This window comes from Falco rusticolus, chromosome 2 (genome assembly GCF_015220075.1).
Source record: "Falco rusticolus isolate bFalRus1 chromosome 2, bFalRus1.pri, whole genome shotgun sequence".
Lineage (NCBI taxonomy): Eukaryota > Metazoa > Chordata > Aves > Falconiformes > Falconidae > Falco > Falco rusticolus.
In genome coordinates this window covers 32,686,324-32,710,359 of record NC_051188.1, presented here as the reverse complement: position 1 = coordinate 32,710,359, position 24,036 = coordinate 32,686,324, and the positions used below count along the sequence as shown (strand labels likewise).

General features: G+C 39.5%; 1 protein-coding gene across 1 annotated transcript in view; it reads right to left on the bottom strand.

The window, feature by feature from the left end:
• The window catches only part of ENOX1 (ecto-NOX disulfide-thiol exchanger 1), a 369,827-nt gene that overhangs the window by 280,315 nt on the left and 65,476 nt on the right, over positions 1-24,036 (bottom strand). The window contains exon 2 of the mRNA XM_037378075.1: positions 13,960-14,033. The gene's annotated coding sequence lies outside the window, so the exon portion shown is untranslated. The remainder of the gene's footprint in view (positions 1-13,959; positions 14,034-24,036) is intronic.

Sequence of the window (24,036 nt, the reverse complement as noted above, 5' to 3'; positions counted from 1 at the left end):
ATTTGAAGGGAAGCAGGTGGACACTGATGACAGTAAACATCATGCAGCTGTTCGGGTTCAGGTAGGAGGAGGGCAACAGCCTGATGGCAGAGTATTTTGTTTCCATTCATGACCATCTTGAACAAGGACTCACAGGGAGAAAAGACAGTTCTGCTGTGATATGTGTTCAGTCCACTGAAACTCTAGTCTCCAAACATTTTTACCTTTTTAAAACACAGCAATAACTATCTGGCCAGACTGACTTCTTGTTTTGCCCTGATGATTTCAACGCAATAAAATTTCACACAGAGTGGTGCCACATGTGAAGGGTCACCAAAGACTTTAGTAAGAACTCGGTGTTAAAATTCAAGCACTACAGAGATAATAAGGGGGGGGGGGGGAGGGGGAAGGAAATTAGAGGTTACTTACTTGTCACTAACAGGCTTGGGTTACTTTGAGTATAAAGAAATCCATCATACCATCTAGACACGACAGTGTCTGTGCTTCATCAAAATATTTGTAAACAGCAGACTCTTTCATCAACAGAATGGATCAAATTCTACTCACCATAAGATAATTTCAGAAAGATTTTCCGGAAAGAGGATGCTCTCAGACTCCACAAATACAACTTGCCTGCTCTGCACACATTTCAAGTTACCCAGTCTAAACACTATCAATAAAATCAAAGTTATATACACAAACATACATATCTCTCCTTTGGAAAGAAAGAATTGCAGCAGCCCCTCTTTGTTAACTGAAAGGGTGTTTACTGGCAAAATCCTACTAATTCTAGCTCCCACCACCAACAGCCTGCCCTCACCAAAGGGAAGGACTGCAGGCTTTGGATAAATATAAATAATTCACAAAGTCAACCACACCATCGGCAGGAGGTGAGCTGTGTGCTCTCCTCTTCCACCAACACGTCAATGTGGTTCTTTTGTTTAATGAACTTCTGCCTGCTGTCATCTTTCTGGGGATTGTGCCCATTTGTGCAGACCACCAAGATAGAATAGCACAAATGCATCCAGCAAAGTGCCCTTAACAGGGACTTGCTTGCCAAAAGAGAACAGCCTCTCTTCTAGTTAGAGTTAGGAGAAAGCATTTGTGCTTAAATGGGAAAACATATTAATAGCTTCCCTGTTTCTTCCCCTCTGCAGGCTAATGTACTCCAGAAAACAGATATTTTTTGCAAAAGAGTAGGAATATATCTGGAAGAGCTATTTGTTAAACTACTGGCTACACACAGATAATACCATCCTGGGGACAATTTTTTCCTGCTACTTTTAATGTGAAGTAGCATTTTCAAAATCATTTTGTCAGACAGCTCTTCCACACGGGAAAGGCTTGAATTCTGATGGCCCTGAAGTAACAGTAATATTGCCTTTGCTGTACAGCCAGCTCTGCAAGATACTAAATGTCATTGACTTTCATTATTTAAAAGTGCACCTTTCCTGGTAGCATTTGCACTAAAAAACAAACCCTTTAGGAATGCGGAGGACCCAGCTGCAATCCAGAAATAATAAGAGTAATGACGTTAATAATAATTCTAACAAAGAGTAGTTTATCGAGCTTAGCAGAATTTTACCTTACAGAAGAAGATGCCCCACATCTCAGCTTATGTAGCACAGTAGCTACATTTCAGTCCTGAAGCGGTCAAGTAGTTGGACTAGAAGACCGTTGCAGGTACCTTCCAAGTAAACTATCCTATTCTAGTACATAAGCAAGCATCATTATCAGTGCTCCCATCTAAGAGAGATGGAAACCAGAATGCAGGCCAATGCCATCATTGCTCTGTGAAAAGTAAGAGGATGAGCCGCTGGCAGAGCAAGGAACAAATGTCCAAACATTTGAACTCTGGGCTTTAGTCAGTAGATCAGTGTGCCTCCAAGACCAAAACAGAAGACTCCTAATGTTTTGAGTGGGAGTGAGGAAAGACAGACTCGGCTGTAATTCATATCAGAAGGCAGTATAAAAGGAAGAGTGGTGACAGAAATAATGTGCAAAATTGCCCCAACGAAATCTTGGCCTATCAAAAGAAAACTTAGCAGGTAGGAATCTCCGGACACACTGGGTTGGCCTCATCAGATAAAGTACCACTGTCCACATCAAATCCAGTCAGGTCACGCTCCTTTCATACTCATCAGATAGAAATTGGCACATGTTGGTGTTAAGTGCTTGATCAAGTGCACATGTTCGTTCATCCCTGACCAGGAAATTCTCCTCCTAAAGCTCTGTGACCAACTTCATTTCCTTCCCAAGTAGATGTCTACAGTCTTTCAGTGGGCAGCCAATATGGACCAGCTAAAATTTAGATGAAGATACAGACCTCAAGAGTCCACTAGGATATACAGCATCTCTTATTTGAAGGCCAGTGTTGGTATTTTGTAAATAACAATAATTCTATCAACTCATGCATGGTAAAGATTGGGAAATGAGGAAAGAGGTCCCAATTACTTTTTCTTACATATTAAAATATGCTAATACAGCTAACTTATGGCATGTTTCCTTTTAGCTTTTTGATCTGTTTTGTTACTCTTCTGCGTTTGTATGCTCCCATTGTTCATTGAATAAGGATCATTTATTCAGGGAGAAGAAGGAGGGGGAGAGTGATGAACCTACATTAAAATGGCAAACACGAGCCCAGAATACTTCATGTTAAGCATAGAGAGAAATTTGTTTTCTGATGAGAAAAAAAACAGACCCTTGAACTTAAAAGTCAATGACAGGAAAAAAAACCTCGCATGAAGATATGATTTATAGTAGTAAAAGAAAGTTATTCAGGAGTCAATAATTTTTCAAAAGGATTAACAAAGCATATGCAGCATTACCCATAATGAGATAGGATAAGTATGGAAAGCTCAATTTGCATGCTATTTAGATTCAACAGATAGTTAAACTGTTGATATCTAAAGTGCTGTTGTTGTGACAGTAAAGGTAGAGGTCCTGCACATCCTCTGAAAATTAATATAGTTCAGAGAAAATGGTAAAAATTGCAATTCCTTTGGTATCTAGAGGGATTTAAACTATACAAGAAGGACGGTCCTTTAGATGGCTAAATTTCCTTTTTATCATCAAGTCGTGGGGGTTGGCTAAAAAAGGCATCAAGGTAACTTTTTTTAATTCAGATCTATCTACCTCTGGGATGCAACCAGGAATTTAATGCCAAATGGAAAACAGTAGGTAAGCTGAAAGCTGAAGTAATTTATCACTGCTATCTTTTCAACAGATAAGCATTTCTTTGTTTGAACAAATACACACGACAGTATATAAAAACAAAAAAGTTTTGAACACAGGGCTTCTGCATAATGAAATTTCAGAAAATATTCAGTATAAAAGTTCTGGTGCACAAAGAAGATTATTAATTTTCCTTCCACATGACAAATAGATAAATACCTTTATGTTAAACACAATTTTAAGTACCATACACTATTCAGGTTTGTATTTTTCAATACTTCAGAAAGCAAGAAGAGATGTATTGAAATTATTAATTTTTCAGCATATAAAGTTTAAAAAACCCAAACAATTCAATTGAAAACCAGTTCAGATGATAAATAATAACAATTATTTTTCCTTAGACTGCCACTTACAAACCCCATGTTGAATCTGGAAAAAAAAGTATTTCTTCCCATCTCATACATCATTACCAGTCATAATGATTCCTCAGATCCTCCTGCTGCAACCTCACTGTCTTGTATTTGTGCTGTCAGCATCAGCCATATCACCGATCTATGTTTCCTTTTCAGTCACCTCAGTGACTGATCGATTGGAATTTAGTGTATGGCTCTTTGGATGGTGCATGCCCCATTCTAATTGCTTTGGCTCAGCAAGGTAAACAAGAATAAAGAGCTATATAGTCCTTTCTCTTCCTGCATGTATATGAAGGAACAATACAATTAAAAATGACATACAACATTCAGCTACCATGAATAAAAAGAAGTAGAAAAAAAGGTGGTTGCATTTGAACCTATCGGACAAAATGTACAAGATTCCAATACATAGTCAGATCATTTTTAAAAGCTGATAAACACAATTGGAATCTGGAAACATCAGTATTGGAGAAAATCATTTATTATGTGGATTTTCTCTTGTTTTCTCTTCTCTGTGATTAATTAAAGTGAGCCAAGTTATCGATTGTGTTTTGACACTAGTGTCAGATGTGACTGCTGATACACTGATCCAACAGTCTATCAAAATGGAGAAAAAAAAAAGCTCTACATAGAACTAGAGTTTATAGCAAATCAAAACCACTGTATCAAATGTTTACATAAACCTAACAAGTATGCAGAAAGACAGAAAAGCCATTGCCCAATCAACCAACTGCCTCCCACAGCTGGTGGATATTGGAAGCAAAAGAAATGATGGGTTCTCTTAAGAGTAAAGGCAAGCACAGACATTAAGGAATAAGATCTTGAAGAAAAGAACCGGAGAAGAATGCAAGTCAACAGAAAGGAACCTAGGTGTTCTTCATTGTGCTGTTGAATCTTCAAGGAAGAGAAAGAACTTACAAAGGAACAAAGAAAAGGCCTTTCAAAGAATGAATTTTACAATGGAAAGGAAACTCCAGAGAAGACTGGGAGCTAAATGTGGAAGCCAGATACAAATCAAGCTAAATCAGTGAGAGGACAGAGAAGCTGCAGAAATGCAGTGTCCCCCCTGTTTTATTTCCATATTCACAAAAGCTATGTAGAAAGTCACTTTGCTTTAAAAAACTAAATGTCTGGTTCAGGCTAGCTGCCCTTGCACATCTCACATGGTGCTAACTTCTCTTTTGGCCTGGGCCTCCAAAATTACTTAGCACTGGTATCCAAACTTTACAGCAGATCACTGAAGAAGACCATTCTTCTCACAGTCCTTTTAAGACTTCTTGACAAGAGAACATAGAATCATAGAATGGTTTGAGTTGGAAGGGACCTCAAAGATCATGTAATTGCAACCCGCCATGGGCAGGGACATCTTCTACTAGACCTGATGGCTCAAAGCCCCATCCAACCTGGCCATGCACGCTTCCATGGATGAGGCAATCACACTTCACACCTCCTCTGGGCAACATGTGCCAATGGTCTCACCACCCTCATAGTGAGGAAACATCTTTCCTGCATGCTTAAACTCTTACAAGGATTCAAAATTAAGCTTTTAGCCTATGTCCTCCAGAAAAGGCAGGATTCAATAAACTCAACCTATGGGCTGGCAAGTTTGTCATATGCTTCTTGAGATGCTCACTACTTAAAGTGTGGTGAAGTGTACATTCTTCCACAGATGACAATCCCTTGCTCCTCCAGAAAAGATGGTGAGAAGACAGGTTTTGGCCTGACATGACACAGTTCTGCACACCTGACCAGGCAAAGCCTGGCATAATCCCAAACCAGCCTGAAAAGAGGTAAGAACAGTGCCATATAGAAACCTTCACCAAAAAGCAATCTGGGAATGACAGGTACATGGATGTATCTATATCTAGGTCATATCCATACTGGAAGCAAGAAGTTCTCAACACTTTTTTCCCTTTCAGATTTTCAAAAGGATGATGTAAAGACAAATGTTGAATAGGAGGCAAGTAGAACTGCAAAAAAGACGATGATGTGGCATAATGAGGTTGCAAACCAGACAACACTATATCTGCAGTGTAAGAAAGTTATATAACCGTTTTCTGAGTTTCCTGCATCAACTTAGAAAGATACCTCATTTCTACCAAGAGAACATATTGCAGCAAGCCCCCTTGCTGATTTAGGATAGTAGCGTTTACCTTTCCCTATAAGCCATCAGAAAGACAGTTGTATATTGTGTACATACAGTGGGGACATGGATTAATTTCAAACCTATCACACAATCTGATGAGATTTCCCTTGAGATCTCCTAACACTCTACAGCACTGTGAGCCATTATTTCCATACTTATTGGAAATAACGTCTGAGCCCAGGCAAGTCACAATATTCCCACTGAGAGTTGTCATGACGGGAGTAGAATTAATTCTTATTGTGCTTGTATGCATAGAGGGTCTTTTTGGCTTTATTAGCATGTACCCCAAATAGTATTTAAATCCATGATGATACAGTATCATGTGGGGCCTCCTAAATTTGGACGTATATTCCTGACTACATATACTGAATGCAAATCAGATTTCACCTGCATTCACATAAGTCTGATGCAACTGTCATCTTCAGCGGTCAAGCTCCTGACTCATGCCAGTATGGAATTGGAACTGGATCTGTGACATAACTGAAGTACTCAAGATCCTTTCAAGATGCAATTTATTAAGGAGATAGACCTTAATCGCAATGAGCTGTGATGCTAGTTTTCGTAGTTTAAAGGATGAGCAAGAAGCTTTATTTTTTTAATTGCAGTTAAATTCATTCACTCTTATTATGGAGTTAGTTATCTATTTTAAGCATTCTCCAGGTGGTTGCTGTTACCAGATGTGGACAGATCCCTTTGTGCTTCACTATGAAACTAGCCATGCTAGCATCTTTGGATGTGCTGAAGACTCAGCTATATTAAATAATTTTTAGATTTCCAAAACATTCTCCTGAAAACTTTTACCAATTATTTCTGGTTTATTTCCAAAAGCAAACTTTCTCAATTTTTAGTTGTTCTGTTCCTCTTACCTGATTCATACATGTATGCTTGTAACACTCCTATCTGTCACTATGGAAACAACTGTTCAGTCACTATAGCTGATGTCACTGAATGGATCAAGTAAATTATTTAAAAAAAAAAAACCACAAAAAAAACAAACAACAAAACTTCTAAACAAATCCAGTAACAATTTGGAGCAACCCAGAAAGAAATTCAATTGAAAGGGATGACTTAATTTCAGTTTTCAAAATTGCAGGGTTTTTTTTAACTTTTTATGTTTCTCTGTGGGCAGCAGCCACTGAATGAAATCCAGTAAAATGGGTTCTATCAAGCCCATCTCCTACCCAGCACCATATCTCATAATGAGACTGCTGCAGCTTCAAACCCAGCTCTGGCAAAACTTTTCATGGGAACCTGAGGCACAGCAGTCTTCTCCCTTTTGGGCATGCTGAGACCTGACTTGTACACTTACATAGCCACTTAACCATTCTAGCCAAAAAGCCTGAACATGCAGCTGTCTGCAACCAGCCTGCCATTGCCCAGCAGCTTTAAATATTACAGATATATATGTGCGTGTGTGTGTGTACCTATCTCCATTTCCCCAACAGAAATAACCGTAGGCCAGAAATCTTTTCAGTTGTCATGCCCTACCCATGTCAATGCTACAGTGATGTCTGTTTTATGGATCAATGTTGATTTTCATCTGGGATTCTGTAAAGCTTTGGGAAAAAAAAACCTTGGAAATGGAAAGAGAGATACCATTTCATAATCCAGAGCAGCCTTTTGGAGATTTTCCCATAAATCAAGTACAAATGCAGGATAACCATATTATTATTTAAATAATATACTTCTGTATTTAGCAGGAAAGTAGATAAACCCATTTAGGATTTTGGCTAACTTACAAATTTTTTACATATTTCTTCTAGCTACTGGTAGCACACAATTAAAAATGCCATTCCAAGGTGATTCTAACTTTAGAAATAATAATAAATCATATTTACAGTACTATCTTAATGTCTTAAAGCTTTATAATTTTGTCACATTTTGCATGAAAAGATATCCTCAACTTTATTTCTTAAATAACATCATTGATGCTGCCTTAGAAGCAGTCAGTTTTATCACTATTACATGTGAAATCTCTGGGGGATTAAACTTTAGGAGATACACTCACAAAAAAAGCAGCACCTCTTTTATACCCTTACTAATTAAATGCAATTAATTCACTAGCACCCTGGAGCTGCAGGTATTAAAAAATAATAAAATCCCCAAATACTTCTGCTTTGCATGTGATAAATGCTACAATCACTCTTACTTTTTAGCAAAAATAAAGAAGAAATAATATTAGGTCAAAGTGAAGTTCATCGCAGCAGGTCGATGGAGATTGTCAGAATTCATTAGCATCTGTGTGACTGGTAAATTATTGAGTTAATTTTAGGTTGAGTGACATATTTAGAAAACTACAAATCACCTTATTTTGTGAATTTAATCAACCTTTGCTCTTCCCTGGATAGTTCAGCATACATCTGCAATATTAAGTTGCAACTGACTTTTCACTCTTGTAGCCCTCACAAATACCAGCACTTTGCAAATTTTCAAACCATCAGCTGCATTAAATGCCGGTCTCCAGCAAGGAGTTCAACAGAAATAAAGCATTATAATTACAGAGAAAACAAAAATTTAAAAACAAACAAACAAACAATCTGAAAAGGAGGCTTTCTTTAACTGAAGTTTTAGCCAGTTTTATGCTGAAATCTCAATTTGCTTTGTGTCTAAGAATAAAAATGTTAAAGTTCATAAGATAACAATGCAGAAAGGAAACTTCTCTTTGGAAACTTAAAAAGAAAAAAGTTGCTGTTTGAAAAATTTAGTCAATCTACCAATCCTTCTTTGTGACACTCTGTTAGCCCAATTAAATCCCACTGCAAAACCAAAAATTGCACTGTATGTGGATATTCCAGCTGTGGCTTCTGAAAAACACTATTTTCAAAGTCAGGAAAAATCTTTTTCAAAGCTTATCATTATCTGGAAATAAGTCACAACTCCTAGCTAACTTGAGCTATTCATTTATTTCTCATTGAATATCTTCTGAACACTTAGCACAAAGTTTCTCTTCATTTCCGAAAGACATTTTATTAGCACTAGATTTGATATCGAACGTGACAATATTTAGGTAACACAGTGGGCTTTTCTAAGTAAAATTTAAACTGTGAAGATATGCATTTGCAAAAAGGGCAATTACTTGTATTTTGAATATGCAAACAAGTTGCTTTTGGATTACTGGCAGCTACAGCTTGGGCTCTGACACTTAGCTCTTATTAATAGGCAAAGCAATTAATGTAATTATAAATATGGAAAAGAAAAAATATCAACACTATTTACACTAGTTAGTTACTAGGAGGTAAAATACTTTGTCAGCTGTAATACAATACAAATTGCTGCAAAGCGTTTAATACAATTATAACATGCATATATTCAAAGCACTACAGTTTATATTCTAGGTCTGTCCTCTTGGGATCAATTTATGATACTCTATGCTGGGTATCTTGTCTTGACAAAATAATGATACTTCATTCCTGTGTTGCTACATTTGGCTACCACACACTCCATGTACGGGTAGGATTACAGATCCAGTCATTGCACAGTGAATAGCAATGCACATCGCCACGATGCACAGGGATGGGAGGGAGAAGGTGTGATTGGCATCTGTACAGAAAGCACCACATGAGTGTGCACCTGCCTCTCCAGTTTGGAAATGTTTTCCTCAAGCAAACACAGTAAAGAAGCATAACAATCAACAGCAAATTGTATCTACTTCTTCACTGTTGGCATTGGTTACTTGAATGTTCATATTAAAAAACCCACTTGGACATTTACCATCCTCACCCCATGCACACATGGCGTGTAGTGACAGGCAGCAACTCTGCAATGGAGGTTCAGGAGGTGTACAGAAAGTAATCTTGCAGGTGACAGCCAACTAGGGAAGTACTGTAAGGTGGAAAAACCACAGTCGTATCATAAGGGGACTGACGAATTCTTAAATACTCAAAGCCATTAAGCCATTTAAGCAGAAGACTGCCTTTGTTTTCCTTTGTTTTCTTGCATTTGGAATTAAATTTGTGTTCAGAATTACTGGTGTTACAAACTAACCAATCTTAAAAACAACTGTTTCAAAGTTCCTTATCAGTGCTTTAATTTCTGACAGTTGCGCAATACATTACTGATATCCTCAATTAATAACACCATGTGTTACTTGGGAATGTATGGTACATTTAGCAGCATGACTCATCCACAACTGCTCCAGTGAGTCAGAAGACACTGCTCCCAGGTTCCCAGGTACCAAAGTGTACCTTGTAGTCACCTATTGTAAACACGTTTGCTAGCACTGCAAAAGGAGACAAACGGTCACAACACCAAGCCAATTCAGAAAAGGGAAATAGTTTTAACGCAAAACTTCTTTGCATAACTTTGATAAATAGGAGGGACACACAGCAAAGATGCACAATACTAAATACGGTGCGGTGCCTGTATGGTAAAGCAAATTAAAAATGAACAGGGAACTGCTAAAACCTGACACCTTGTCTAACCAAACCAAATTGCTACTGCCCAGTAGACACTGGCTGATGCACACTCCTGCTTTATTTCCCATTTGCTCCATGGGGCTGCTCCAAAGTTCACCCAGAGCAAAACAGTCTTTTTTGGATAAAGCCTCAAGTAAGAACAAGAACAGACGAAGCATCTGTACGTAACTTCTGGCTCAGGGCTGGCTGTGAGGGCTCTTAAAACCCCAGCTTTTTGCTGGAGCAGCCTCAAGGCTGCTCCAACTCTCTTCCCTGCAGGCCATGGCCCCAAGGAGCAAACACAGTGATTAGAGCCCACTGTTTCAACCATGTTCCCCTCTCCTCTGAACAGAGCTGCCTTGCTCAAGTACTCCAGCAAGGAGCTGTTTGAGGAAACAGCCATTCAAACCCAGCACCATCTGCTGCCATGTACAACCTTTCTGGTTGTAATGGGAGAAAAACAGCCACCTTGCGCCTCCAGAGGGGTCTTGTGAGCCACAGATACCTGTAAGGCCACCAGCCACCTTCCTGCCTGCTATGTCAGGCCATGCAATACCTTGGGTGACCCAGCTGCAGGGGATGGTCAGGGGACTCTCCCGCCGGTGGGTGACTGCTGCCTGCTGTTAATGGACAGCAGTGCCCGTGAAGCCGGTGAAGCAGTGCCGAAGGGCTCCGTGCCCTGTGCAGCAACTTTGCCCTATGGACAGAGAAGGCACAACCCTTCCAGCTGAACTTCCCGGCTTCTGTCTGCTTCTCACAATTTAACGTTACTTTCTGTGTTTAATGTTTCAGATTTGCATGTAGTTTAAAATAATTAAGTTGGACCATGCCAGTTATTTCTCCGAGGTTTCAGAACACAAACTTTGTATTTCTTCGGCTGTCTGGCATAGGCTGCCACAGATGGAAGACAGATATCTGTCCGCCAATGTTTAAAGAGGACCAGATCTTTTTTCTTAAAAAAATTTCCTGTTTAGCGGTGGCAGTCATACAATCAGCCAGCCCAACTCGTCCCTCCCTAACAAGTGTATACATGAATGAACAAGGGAGACCATTGCCTGTGCAGGACACGCGCACACACACAGGGGTCTGAGGTGCACGGGGACTGCCTTGATGGTCAGTTTTGAAAAGAAAGGGGACAACTTTTTCTAAGCTGGATTGGAAAGCTCTGAAACTAACATACCCTTCTGCCAAAAGGGATTCATTTACTGAAAGGGAAGGAAAACAAGGTTGCCCAGTAGCTATTCCAGCTAAGGTCAGCCAGCAAGATTTGCTATTTCTGAGTCCTTCCAACCCAAACATCTGAGGGAAGTTGTTCAGTTGGTGCATGCTCTTACTAAATCAGCTGTGCTTTGCTCCCAGCTGATGGCTGCCAATTTAGACTGACCTCAAATCCTCCAGCTTCCTCCCCCCAGAGTTACAGTCATTCTCTGCTATTTCACCTGATCTTTAACAAAAGTTTCCACACCTTCCGGGCTCGTCACAACAACTCTTCAAGCATAAGCCAAAGCCAAACTGACAGAACAGATTTCATTTTTCTCTCAGAGACACACATATGCCACAAAGACTGCAGTTCATCACCTACACTTTACAAACATTGCTGAGCACACTCAAGTAGGATAGCGCTTTTGCAAGCATGGCAGTGCTGCTGCTTCTTTTTCTTTGCCCTTTTTCTTTTCTTTTAAAGTAAAAAGTTGCTTAAGTCTGTTTGAGGTTAAGTTCACAATTTATGCTCAGCGAGCTGTCTTGTGCTGTGTCCAAAACCAGCACAGAACCACTGTCACTTTTTCCTGGAATCCTGTCCACAGACTGGGGATTGGGGCTTCCTCTTCTGCTCTGGCATCCTTTGAGCCTGAATACTTCAGGGCTTGAAGATTTCTTCCTTACGCAGAAGGGTGGTGCTACTGGGTGGCGCCTGCATAACTGTGTGCATGCAGGGAGAAGTTTCCAGGAGCAATGGAAAGTAAGCTATGCCATAAAAATTTTACAGTGCTTACTCCTTTCTTCCTTTCTACATGACATGTTGGGAAAAATTTGGGGACAAAATGAATGCTGCCAACTTACAGGCATTGGGCAGTGTCTTGAGGAAAACAAGGAAAAGTGCTACCCCACAGACAAGGGCAAGGGTGGCAGGTGGGGAGAGGACAGACGGCTGGTTCGCTCCCACACGGGGACTAGCAGTTGCAGGTGAACCAAGGCCATGTGCCCTACTAATAGCAGCAGCTTCCTGCTCAAAATAAGAAGCAGGTTCACACATTAATTCTCCAGTTGTGTTCAGACATAAGCTGCAACACAGATGTTTGCAGGGCACAAAGGGGGCACCCAACAGAGCTGGCTGCAAAAAAAAAAAAAAAGTACAGGAATGACAGCAAGTTGCCTTTTACAGCAAGATCTCTAGAGAGGCAGTAAAAGGGAAGCTTATTCTGCTATGATTTTTTTTCCTGAAGCTCCTCCTTGTGTAAGATCCCACTGCTGCCAATCTCCAGAGACTGCAAATGAATTAGAAAGAGGAGGAGAAAGCAAAAAGCATGGATAAGCAAAATAAAGGAGCAAAGCAGAAAACAAAGCACAACAACTGAGACTAAAAAAAATGCATCACAAAGAGGGAAAAGATGAAAAGAAGTAAAGACACATCAATAGATATGAGAACTATTAACGAAATGTAATCATCAGAAACACTGCTGAGATCTTTTGCACGCACTCTGAAAGCACCATTAGACAGAGGATCTTCTGACAGGGCTGGACATAGGTCTGAAAATCCAGGAGACCCAGCAGTAGGACCATCATACATTAAGTGATCTAGGCAGCTACCTGACCCCATACATAAAATGGAGACAATGGTTCTTCAGCTTTTGCCAAACAGCTTGGGACCTATAGGTGAAGCACACTATGAAAATATTTTGCATTCTGATTCTTACAGAACAAGCTACTTACTGCAAAAAAACGTTTTTGTGAAAGGGTACTCTACACCAAAAAGTGGTCCTGGATTTTACTCATAAGAAGAATTCAACTTCTCCCCTATTATAAATCTCTTCAAAGTTTCTCATACAGAGCAAGGTAAGTTCAATTGTTACATTCATGTATTAAAGAAACCTTTTCCTCCTCAGAGCCCAAGCTCAAAAAATTGTCTAGATCTATAAACTCTTTAGAAAGAATAAAACCTTTTAAATCTTCTCTTGTTTCTTCTCCATTGCTAGGAGCTCAACAGAGTTTCAAGCACCATCAAGTATGACCTGACTTGTAAAAAAGAAATCACCTAAAAATTACTTCATTATATGCAGGAATGTATTTCTGAAATTGCCTGAATACTTTCTGTAAATGTTCCAACTGAGATACTAGCTTCACTGAAATACTTGAGAAAATTTCCAGGAACTTCAATATACCCAAGATTTTGACTTTTATGGCCATTTTTTTCCCAGTAGTCACATTCGTACTTTTACTACATTTAGCAGTTGCAAAGAAATCCAAGGAAACACAAACTAAAAACCAGTTAAAGCACAGCCTCAAGTATGGGTGGATCAAAAGTAGAGCTACTTCTTCCAGCTCACTGATTTTACCTTCAAAACTTCTCACTTGCTTGTGAAGATTCACCTTTTCATTCAGTCTGAAGGTAAATTTGTCAGTTTGGCTACAAATTTCTCTCCGAGTAATTGAGCATCATACCCTTCCCAATTTCTGCCATACAAATTCAACATGGACTATTGAAAATTCAGCCTGCAAAGATCATCACACTGTTCCATTCATGGCAGCTGAGATTTATCAAGGGCTTTAAGAAGTTCAGCATTAGTCTGTCAACAAATCTCACACACACTCCAAATCATCTAACACAAAACATACATATATCCATTGCACATACCTATTTATTGCAGATGTTCTCCAAGTCTCAAGAAGCATATAACCAAGAATTGCTTCAAGTTCACAATCCAAGATCTGAAAAACAGGTAATACGTATTTTTAATGTCACTAAAAGTATATGTATTAAGCATATAAAAGAAAAAAAATATTGTGTAAAATTACTCTTCAGAGTTTATGAGCTAGTCCTTCTGAAGTTGTGAATCACCTGAGAAATGTTGTGGGTGATAACAATGATGTTATGATAATTTATATGGTATGAAATTTAAGATACATGATATTGCATAGATTCTCGGACAACTTCTACATACAAGATCAAAAACAGTAGAAAATTCTGAGAACACATCTAATTTTCAAATAGCAGTTTTGCTACAACTATTTGTAATGAAAGAACAAAACCAACATACTGAATATGCAAAACTGCTAGTGGCGTATCAGAAAATACAAATTATTTAGGAAACCACAAGCATCCCTATGTACATTTAAGCAATATTCTGCCTTTAGTTCACAGCAAGACAGTGGCATGAATAGGAAAACCACATGAAAAATCAAGGATATCATTATGGGCATTACCTCTTTATTGTCTAGAAACGCTGAACATGCGCAGTTCTGCTACAAGTATGAAATTCTAGACATACACAAATGCTTAAAAAAAGGTAACACCTAATCACAATCAGTCCCAGAATCTCTAAATTTTGCTGATGATTCTCACACAGTGACCCTGAATGTAATGCATTTCATAAGTCTAACATGCTTCGGAAAGTAGAAAAGGGGAGGAGGATGCATTGGGAGAAAGAAACAGGCTTGGCAGACTGAGTACAGACACAAAGTTGGGGGGGGGGGGGGGGGGGGGGGGAGAGGAAAAAATTGTTCATGTCCAAATGCACTTGGTCCGATCTTTGTTCCGGACAATGACTTCTGAGATGACCACATCAGCTTCACCATCATGAGTACATGCTATATTGAGTATTTCTGAGTCACCACTAGCATCTTTGAAATCTGCAGCAGGAAACACCATTTCACAGGGTGCAGCCACACAGCCACAGCTCTTAAAAAAAAGTAATAATTAAGATTCCACACTAGAAAAAGTTTTGCCTCTTTCCTTTCCCAATAATTTTGCCTCAGCTTTTGCCTGCAGCTGCACTACTAGTATGCACCACATGATTCCCAGTGTAGGCAAAGTTAATCACCCCAGCAGAGTTAAGACAAATCGGTCGTAGAACAGCCTATATCCACTATGCATCAGTGGTGACCTGGCTGGGAGCACCTATGTGCTCCAGCTGAAGAGCAGGCATTTTCTTCTCCCAAGGCTCAGCCGACCAAAGGACTCCTAGACTCCCTCTGTTCCCTTCTGTGAGCTGGTAATTTTCAAGCAGAGAGACAAAATGTAAATATCAGCATGGATAATTATGTCACTGCTCATTTTTTGCAAGATAACCAGACAGAAAGATAAGGCTCACTCTGAGAAACAGAAGCAGTAGAAATTTTTATCTAGCAACTGCATGAAAGATTATATCAATTCTTACAAAAGCAACAGTTTGTTGATTTGTAACTGTTGCCGACTTTCATGTGTAAAAACAACAACTACAGAAATTCCTCACTGGTCTTCTCTACGTATTTTCAGGGAATCTCTACAAAAACGACAACTTCTAGGATTATTTATGCTATGCACTATGTTGCCATTCCTGCTGTTGATATCAACCACAGACAAGCCAGACTCAGAAGCTCAGATTCCATCACAGAGGCGCGAGTAACACCACTACATCTCTGCCCGTTACATCTCCTACTCAATTCTGCAAAAGAGATTTCCACAATAAGGTGTAGAGAAATCACAAAGAGAATGCCATTAAAGTTAATGTGAAAATCAGCCAAATATCATCTCTAAAAGGAGTAGGAGTTATTTACTAGGTAATATCAATAAAAATCTGCAAGATCTGAGGGCGGCCATAGTTTACCCTTTTTTTTACATAGTTACACGCTCCATTTTTCCTCCATGTCCTTCTTCATCAGTTAGCCTTGTAACACCTTTTCCACATGGAATCATAAGCTCATAGAACACCTTGAGTTGGAAGGGGCCCATAAGGGTTATCAAGTCCAACTCCCTTGCTCCTCGCAGGACTACCTAAAAGCAAACCATAAGACTAAGAGTGTCATCCAGATGCTCCTTGAACTCTGACAGGCTTGGTGCTGTGACCACTTCCCTGGGGAGCCTGTTCCAGCGATCAACCACCTCTCAGTGAAGAACCTTTTCCTAACGTCCAATCTGAACGTTCCCTGATGGAGCTTCATTCCATTTACTTGTGACCTGTCACTGGTCACCAGAGAGAGAGATCAGCACCTCCATCTCTGCTGCCCCTCTTGAGGCATTCCCTAGGCTACGCTTTCCCCTCTGACTTATCCCTCTTATCTCTTATCTGCTTCTATGGCTGCCCGTTTTCTCTTCACTTGCAAGGCCTCTACCATTGACTACGAACACTCATGTTACCACACCTTGACAGGAGTCACCACCCATCAGTTGAAGCACATTAACCACCTAAATGAACGCTGTTCCCTGGCTGTAACATCAGTCAAATGACCTTCACAACAGGTTGTATATTCCAGGAACTGAACTGTCAGGTCCAGCGAAACTTGTGTCATAAAGGTAACCTTCAAAACACTAACCGGGTGTAAAGTTCTACTAATGTGATAACGCATGAAATGATATCGCTCAAAGACATGTCTCAAGGGATTGTTGACCTGAGAAATTCTTATGACATATTTATAGAGAAACATTATGAATTACTGCATGGCTGAGATAGTTCTGCAACAGAAAGTTTGCAGCCAAAGATAAGACCAATTGTGTGTAAGTATGAGCACACGATTTGCTGCACATAACATTAGCAGTGTTTATTTTAGAAATGACCACCCATCAGATGGTTCCAAAAAAACTCACAGAGTTGCTAAAAGATACCAGGGAAAGTTTTTATTTGTAATACACTTTCTCTCTTTAATAACACCAGCTGTCGCCTTCACAAACGCATCATGCCCTTCACAGTTATCCCATATTCTGCAAACACCGAAAAAAACCCCAAACCCTCCCACAGTTATTAACATCTGCTTCATTTGCTGATTCTGACAAACTGAAGGACAAAGGCATGATTTAACAGATTGCTCCGCGTAAGGAAACAATGCAGTTCACGAAGGATTCATCAAATGCCCCTGTCAGAAAGCTTTACAAAGCACAGCTTAATGAACGTATGCAAATTGCTATAATATATAAAATGTCTGATACCACTTCAACAAGTAATGTGCTTATGAAATCTATGGAGAATGGTAAGACAGATCAATCCAATTTGTCTTCGAAATAAAGTGATTTGGTTTCCTCCAGATAATTTCAATCTCTTTTTTTTTAATGCCTTGTGGCATGACAGAAATGTATTACGTACAATGAACCACTGCTTTAGACCCTAGATGATGTAATTATTCAATAGAAAAAGCATTCAGCAAGAGACAAACTGGAAGCACACTGGTACACTTCAATATTTTCCTTCAATGTTTTGACACACTGGCATTTAAAAAAAAATTTGTTGTTTCCAAGCCTTGCTGCATTTAAACAGCCCCATTTTTTTATTTTTTTTTTTGCCATTGCTTGATGGGAGGTTGAAGCCTGGGTGTTAAGTCAGGCTGATATTTACAGCATGAGGAACTGCTCAGATATGACAGCACATCAGAAAACAACATACATCCAGGATGATCACTGCTATTGCTGTTTTCAACATTATTGATCTAGAGATCTGATCGTTTTCTTTTCATCAAGATAGGGAAAGAATGGCTTATGAGCTAAAATGATTTTCGATGAAAAAAACGAACATTTTCTAGAGCTTTTTTTCCCTCTGACAACTTAAAGTTCTTTTCACCAACTTACTTTAAAGAAAATCATAAAAACACATTTTCAGTGTTTTTCTAAGAAGCTGAAATGCACAATCAGCCTTTATGAATTTATGGAAAAACAAATAGAACTCTTTTTTTCTTGGGAAAAAAAACCCAACCAACAAAAAAAAACCAAGGAAAAGAACACGGCATACTAAGTACATCAGAAACTAGAAGGTACAGAGTTTCTGGATCTTGCCTTTACTAGGCTGGGCAGGTGTGAAAGAGAGAGGACTGTGATGTACCATCATTATCTCCCTTTCAAGACCTTTTTTCCCCTGAAAACATCTGCCAGAGGAGCCTAGGCACCGCTAGTGATGCCTTGTGTCTGAGATGTATTATATCACTGCTTCTGCGCTCTGTTTTTCAGTAGAGGTGCTACTCATCCTTTGAAATAAAGTCCTCAGACCATCATGTGTACCAACATAAAACTGATACTTGATAGTTCATAATTTTCGACAACCTTCTTATACCTTCAGGACCCCCAGTAATCCACAGGCTATGGATACAGAAATTGGCTGGCCTCTTCACCTTCCCTTCAGCCACATTCCTCTGGAGCCTGTAATGGATAAGGTCCAGGGTGCAGTTTGCCAGTTCTTTTACATGCTCCTTATTAGTTCTACAACTCTCCAGCTGGAGGTGTCCATCCCATTCTACAGAATCCAAGTTTTCATAGCAAATCAAAGGAACTCTCATGCTGGGACCACAAAACGGGAAAAAAAATCACAATACTCTCTAACTCTTTCTTGGGTGGTTCATTATGTTATGCTAAGAGAAGAATCCCTGATGTAATAGTCTAACAGACAAACAGTTTCAACTCTTTATATCATCCATTATAAGTTTCATGTGACTACACAAGTAATTGCTGTTATTGTCAAAACTAGGTGCAAGTTTTGCTCAGTGTCTTAAGGCAAAATGACTAGAGTTGGGCAGCACTTAGTGCAGGGTTCTCAAATCTCTGCATCACGGGACTGCAGTTTCTGCACTTAGAATCAACTAAACTGTAAAATAAAGCGTCCAGGTTGAAATACCATGTCAGAAATGTACTATGACCTCATTTTAAAGGCATTAACTTGTAAAACCCCTTCCATTCTGTTACACTGAATATTCAAGATGTGCCAGGTACTGTGGAAAACATTTTTATTTCTCCACGAATAAATATACATTAGAAAGAGTGTTTATAACATTTTTCTAGAATAGGATTTATATCACTGACAATTAAGGGGTGATATTTTTAACACTGTATTACTTTTAGATGCCAGTTAACAGTATTTAACAAAGCAGGCTGTCCTCATTTTTACTTTTTTTTTTTTTTAATTCAGATTTGCAAGATGGTGGGTCCTCTGGCTTTGCATTCAGTCAAAGACTGAAATCTGGCAATAAATGAACATGATAAGCCTGCCTTTATTATACCTCATTTCTCAAAGTAACTCTTTCAGGTTCCATCATTACCATCCCTAGTTTAAAATTGCTCTTTATAACATAAAGCTCCAAGTACAGAAAAATGTCTCCTCTTTTGACTGTACATTGAGGACAACAGATTCACAGCTGATGTAGTTAATAAAGGCAAATTAAGGAAGCTTCATCTTACACCTCCTGTCTTATCTCCTGAACCTGTATGAAATTATACTATTTATCGTAAGTAAAATAAAACATTCTAACTTTTCCATGAAATAGGGAGGAAATTATTATTATTGGGAGTCAATATTCTTACAGCTCCCTTAAGATGCAACATCTAATAGATTTCAGGGGGGGGAAAAAAGAGCCTTTTGTACCGATTTCAGTTACAGTCTAATAAAACACCTTCAAAAAAGATATTAACTTGCACACCATCATTGACAAAATTACAGTCACACTGTGTGCAATGGAGTGAGCTACATGATAATGCAATAAAACATTTTTTTTAACCTCTTACTTTGGGGTTTTTTGCATCAGGGACATCAGTGTTTGAGTCGAGGCACACCGCTTTAACAAAATAGGTGGGAAGCACAGCCAGTCCACCCAGTTCCACATCCTTACCTGCTACCAGATTCCTGCCACCCATTGCAGCGAGGGTATTCACCCATTGCTGTTACAAAGTACTTGTACTGGACAGCAGTGTGATCAATAACAGCAAATGGTCCTGGGACAGTGAAGCAGATGAGAAAGTGAAATCCTTTCTTTGATTAGCTTCTTGGCTAGCTAGCACAAACCTATGATCCTTGTTGAAAAAAGAAAAACTAGGAGGTTTATAAGAATGTAGAACTTTTTCTACTCAAAGAAAGCTAATTTCTAATGGCTGAAAATGCTGTCTTCCCTGACCTGTGGGAAAATGCAAGAAAGGGCTCACTGCTCTAAAGTCTGTCTCCAAAGTAGCATCCAAGGTGCAAAGACTCTCAACCTGAAATATTTCTGTGAAAGTACAAAGTATTGAGCAACTTTACTGTGGCAGGCACTTCTAAAGGGAAAAGGTCCTCATTTGCCCTGACACAAGCAGAAGCAGCACACAACACAGCCACTGCTTTTGGTTTGACAATGTGGAATCTAAGCTACTTTGCCACATCTCTACAAGGGTCTGAGATATGCAGAAATGTGCTGCCACCATTACAGTCTACAGGTTGGAACAGAAACTCCATAAGGAAATACATACTTTTTTTTTTTTCCTCCTCTTTTTTAAAAGAAAGGCAGAAGCACTAAGCTGCACTATTTCATACCAGTGAAAGACTAGGTAAGTAGCTGAACGCAATAGATGCAATAAATCTCCAACCCTTCCTTTTCTTAACTACAGTCACAACTGTTGGGAAAACCCTGCTCAAATAATCATAAGGTATGTAAAAAGGGGTTCCAGTAAGTTGAATATAGATCATTATTTTTTCACAAGTAAGACCTATGAGGACAACATGGGTAAGTTCAGCATGCCCATGACATTCAGTTGTCCTGGAAGGTCCTTAAATAACATTTAGCACCACGATATCTGAAGATTATGACATCTCATTCCTGCATAAAAGGAGGAATCATTCAGAACTAGCTACCAGTAACATCCAGTCTCAGAAATCGCAGGTGAGTCAAAAATATCCATAGAAGAAACAAGAGGACCATCATGTCCTCCTTGAAATGGACACCTATCGTAATGGGGGCCAGCTGCAATTGACAGCTGTTTGCTCACATTATTTTTATCATTACAAAAAAGAAAGGTGAACACCCCCTCTTGTCTCAGAAGCAAATATGGAAGCTGGAGCTGTGAAGTGGAGAAGGATCAAACAACTTGAGAGGAGTCTAGGAAGCCTTTCTAAGCAGTCAGTCATGCCTCCTGAAAGGGGAGAATAGGCACCAAGATGTCATCCTCTAAAAAGTCAGAAATAATGAGGAATAGCTTATCAAGATATGGATTATTAGCAGACAGGATAGCGGCAGAATTAGTTCACCACATTGATGATAAAACAGTATTAGGAAAGCAGAGCAATTTTAAGGAAAGGTAGCTAAAATACCTGTCCAACACACTACTACAAGTCCTTCTCATCTCCAGTATCGTGATGCTTCAAAGTTAACTGTCCCAACAGACAACCCTGTACTCTGTCTGCTAGTGTCAAGATGAAGCATTGTATGCTATGGTAGGGCTGTAGTCTCCGAGGATTACATGTCTGTATGAATAATGAGGGTAGCTGCATTTTGTTCCAGTTACTGTGAATTAGGAGCAGAACCCCGTTGCCTGGCAAGCTTTCAGCACAGGCTTCTGGGTACAGTGCTTAGGCTGTCATATTGAAAGAATATGCTACTCAGAGGGATGAACTGGGTCTTGTCTAGTTTCCTTACCTTGCTTTGTCCAGGAGGACCCACCAGACAATAACTGTTCCACAGACACACACTCACATCACACAATCCCTTCCTAACACCACCAACGAAAGACCAACGTCCCAAATGTTTTTTTGGGAAGGCAGATGACAACCCCACTTCAAAGGTCTGGAAACAGCAAGGAACTTCTTACACTGACCTCAGACTGAAACCCTCTGGCATCTGTTAGCAAACAGCAGAATCTACCAACTGCTGGATTAAACATAAAAGAGGTGATAGTGCAAACACATGAGCAGTGGCCAGTCTCCTTTCTAACCCCTTTGGTAGCACTGTGACTTCATATTGCATCATGCTTAATTTTTTATTTTTTTTTATCTCTGTAAATGCTTCTATGCATTCTCACAAAAACTTCCCTAAATTTACTGAATTCTGCCTTCAAGTGATTTCGGTTTTCTACTCAACTACTGCACTTGGAGTTTATTCCAGAACTTCACCTCTTAGGATGTTTGAAAGATTTCTTTTAATTTTCAGTCTAAATTCATTCAGGATTAATTAATAAACATATTATCTTGTGCTGATATTATCCTTCAGTTTTAACAGATCTTCTCCCTCCCTGGTGTTTGCCCTCCAAAGGTATTTAGAACAAAGTTTTTTCCTGGATATTATACACAAATTATAGGGAACGGAGGCTTAGCATATTTTGTCAAAAAGTCTGACAGAAGATAACCATCCACTGGGAAAACATATTTAACTTATTTTTTTTACTAATGAACAAAAGGCAGATACTGATTTCTTTTCCTAGTTACTCCAGTACAAGCCAGGAATGATCATACTATAACCTATGGCTAGTCAAGAGGCAAGAATTGCATCTGAGCAGGCGTCTGCCTAGGGCTGCAGTAAGGGCTGTGAGCACTAAGTTGTCAGCGGAGAACAAATACCTGATGGAGGAGTGGAGAGCAGTAGGCACCTGCCATGCAAAAGCCATCATTTTAGAGGCCTTGGAAAGTGAAAGGCATTGACCATAGACTTTCTCCAGCCCAGAGAGACTTGAAAACCAACATATCTGGCATCTAGACCCCCAACTCTCTAGGTAAATGCTGCACCTGCTCCAGTTCAGATTGGACGCTAGGAAAAGGTTCTTCCCTGAGAGTGTGGTCAGTCACTGGCACCAAGCCTGTCAGAGTTCAAGGAGCATCTGGATGATGGTCTTAGTTATATGGTTTCGTTTTAGGCAGTCTTGCGAGGAGCAGGGAGCTGGACTCAATGTTTCTCCTGGCTTCCTTACAACTTGAGATATTCTGTGATTCTACGTCTATGTAAAAGGCAATGTTATCCACCCCCCTGTTTTTCAATGTAACCATCACACTTTTGCATTGAATTCAGTGCCACTCAGATGTGTTAGGAATAGTCTCAGGACTCACAACACATCAAGCCTCTCCGAGCGCCAAAGCACCCCACTTCTGTCTCCCAGCTGTGGTGGCATTGCCATGGAAAGAACCAAGACTTTAAACTCACTTCTTGAACCATGATGCCTGAACATCCAGAGACCCTATATTTAAATACCCAAGGAAGTCTGGGGTCCAGGACAGCAAGAGTGATTGATCTAAATCAGGTGGCCATCCAGCACGGCTATTCTGTATTGATCTCCAAGATTTCAGCACCTAGGGGGGGATTTGTCTCACTAACTGCAGATGTCAATATACGAGCTTATCACCTTGGGCTACCCTTAATTGAGAGAGAGAAATAGGTGCCTCTAGGGCTCAATTCCTCTCATCCTAATGTGGATATCTAAAATAGCTTAGATGAATTGCACCCAACTATAGGGTCCAATGATCATAAAAGCAATCTAGGGAGAGTAGCTTTGATGTAGGCACTTATGCTGTAGATAACTCAAGGTAGTTGACACAAATCTTACTGCTGAAGTCTGCCTCAGGAGAGCTGGCATTCAGACAGATCTCAAGCCACAAATAGGGGTTCAAAGGATGGGGTTTCAACGACACCATAATCTCATCTGTAAGTCTTTATTCACCCCAACCTTTTCTTGTTGAAGTTTAAAGAGAAGAATTTCAGATTTGGCTCGATAATAGCAGCAATAATAGTCATCATTAATCTAGGAAGACTGATTTATGAGAAAATATTAAAATAACTAAATATGTATAGCTTGACTAAAGCCACTATTGAAAGAGAAAGATGATAATTATCTACAAGCTCTGGAAGGATACACACACTAAGGATTTTTTTAATAGGGATTTTCAGGAAACTATAGCTAAGAGTAATGTGCTTATACTGACTGAGCAAAGTAAAATTTAGGTTGACAGGGAAAAAATTCCTAATAGTGAAATGTATTCTCTTGTGGAATAATCGTCCAAAGGAAATTGGCTGAAATTCAATCACATCGAAA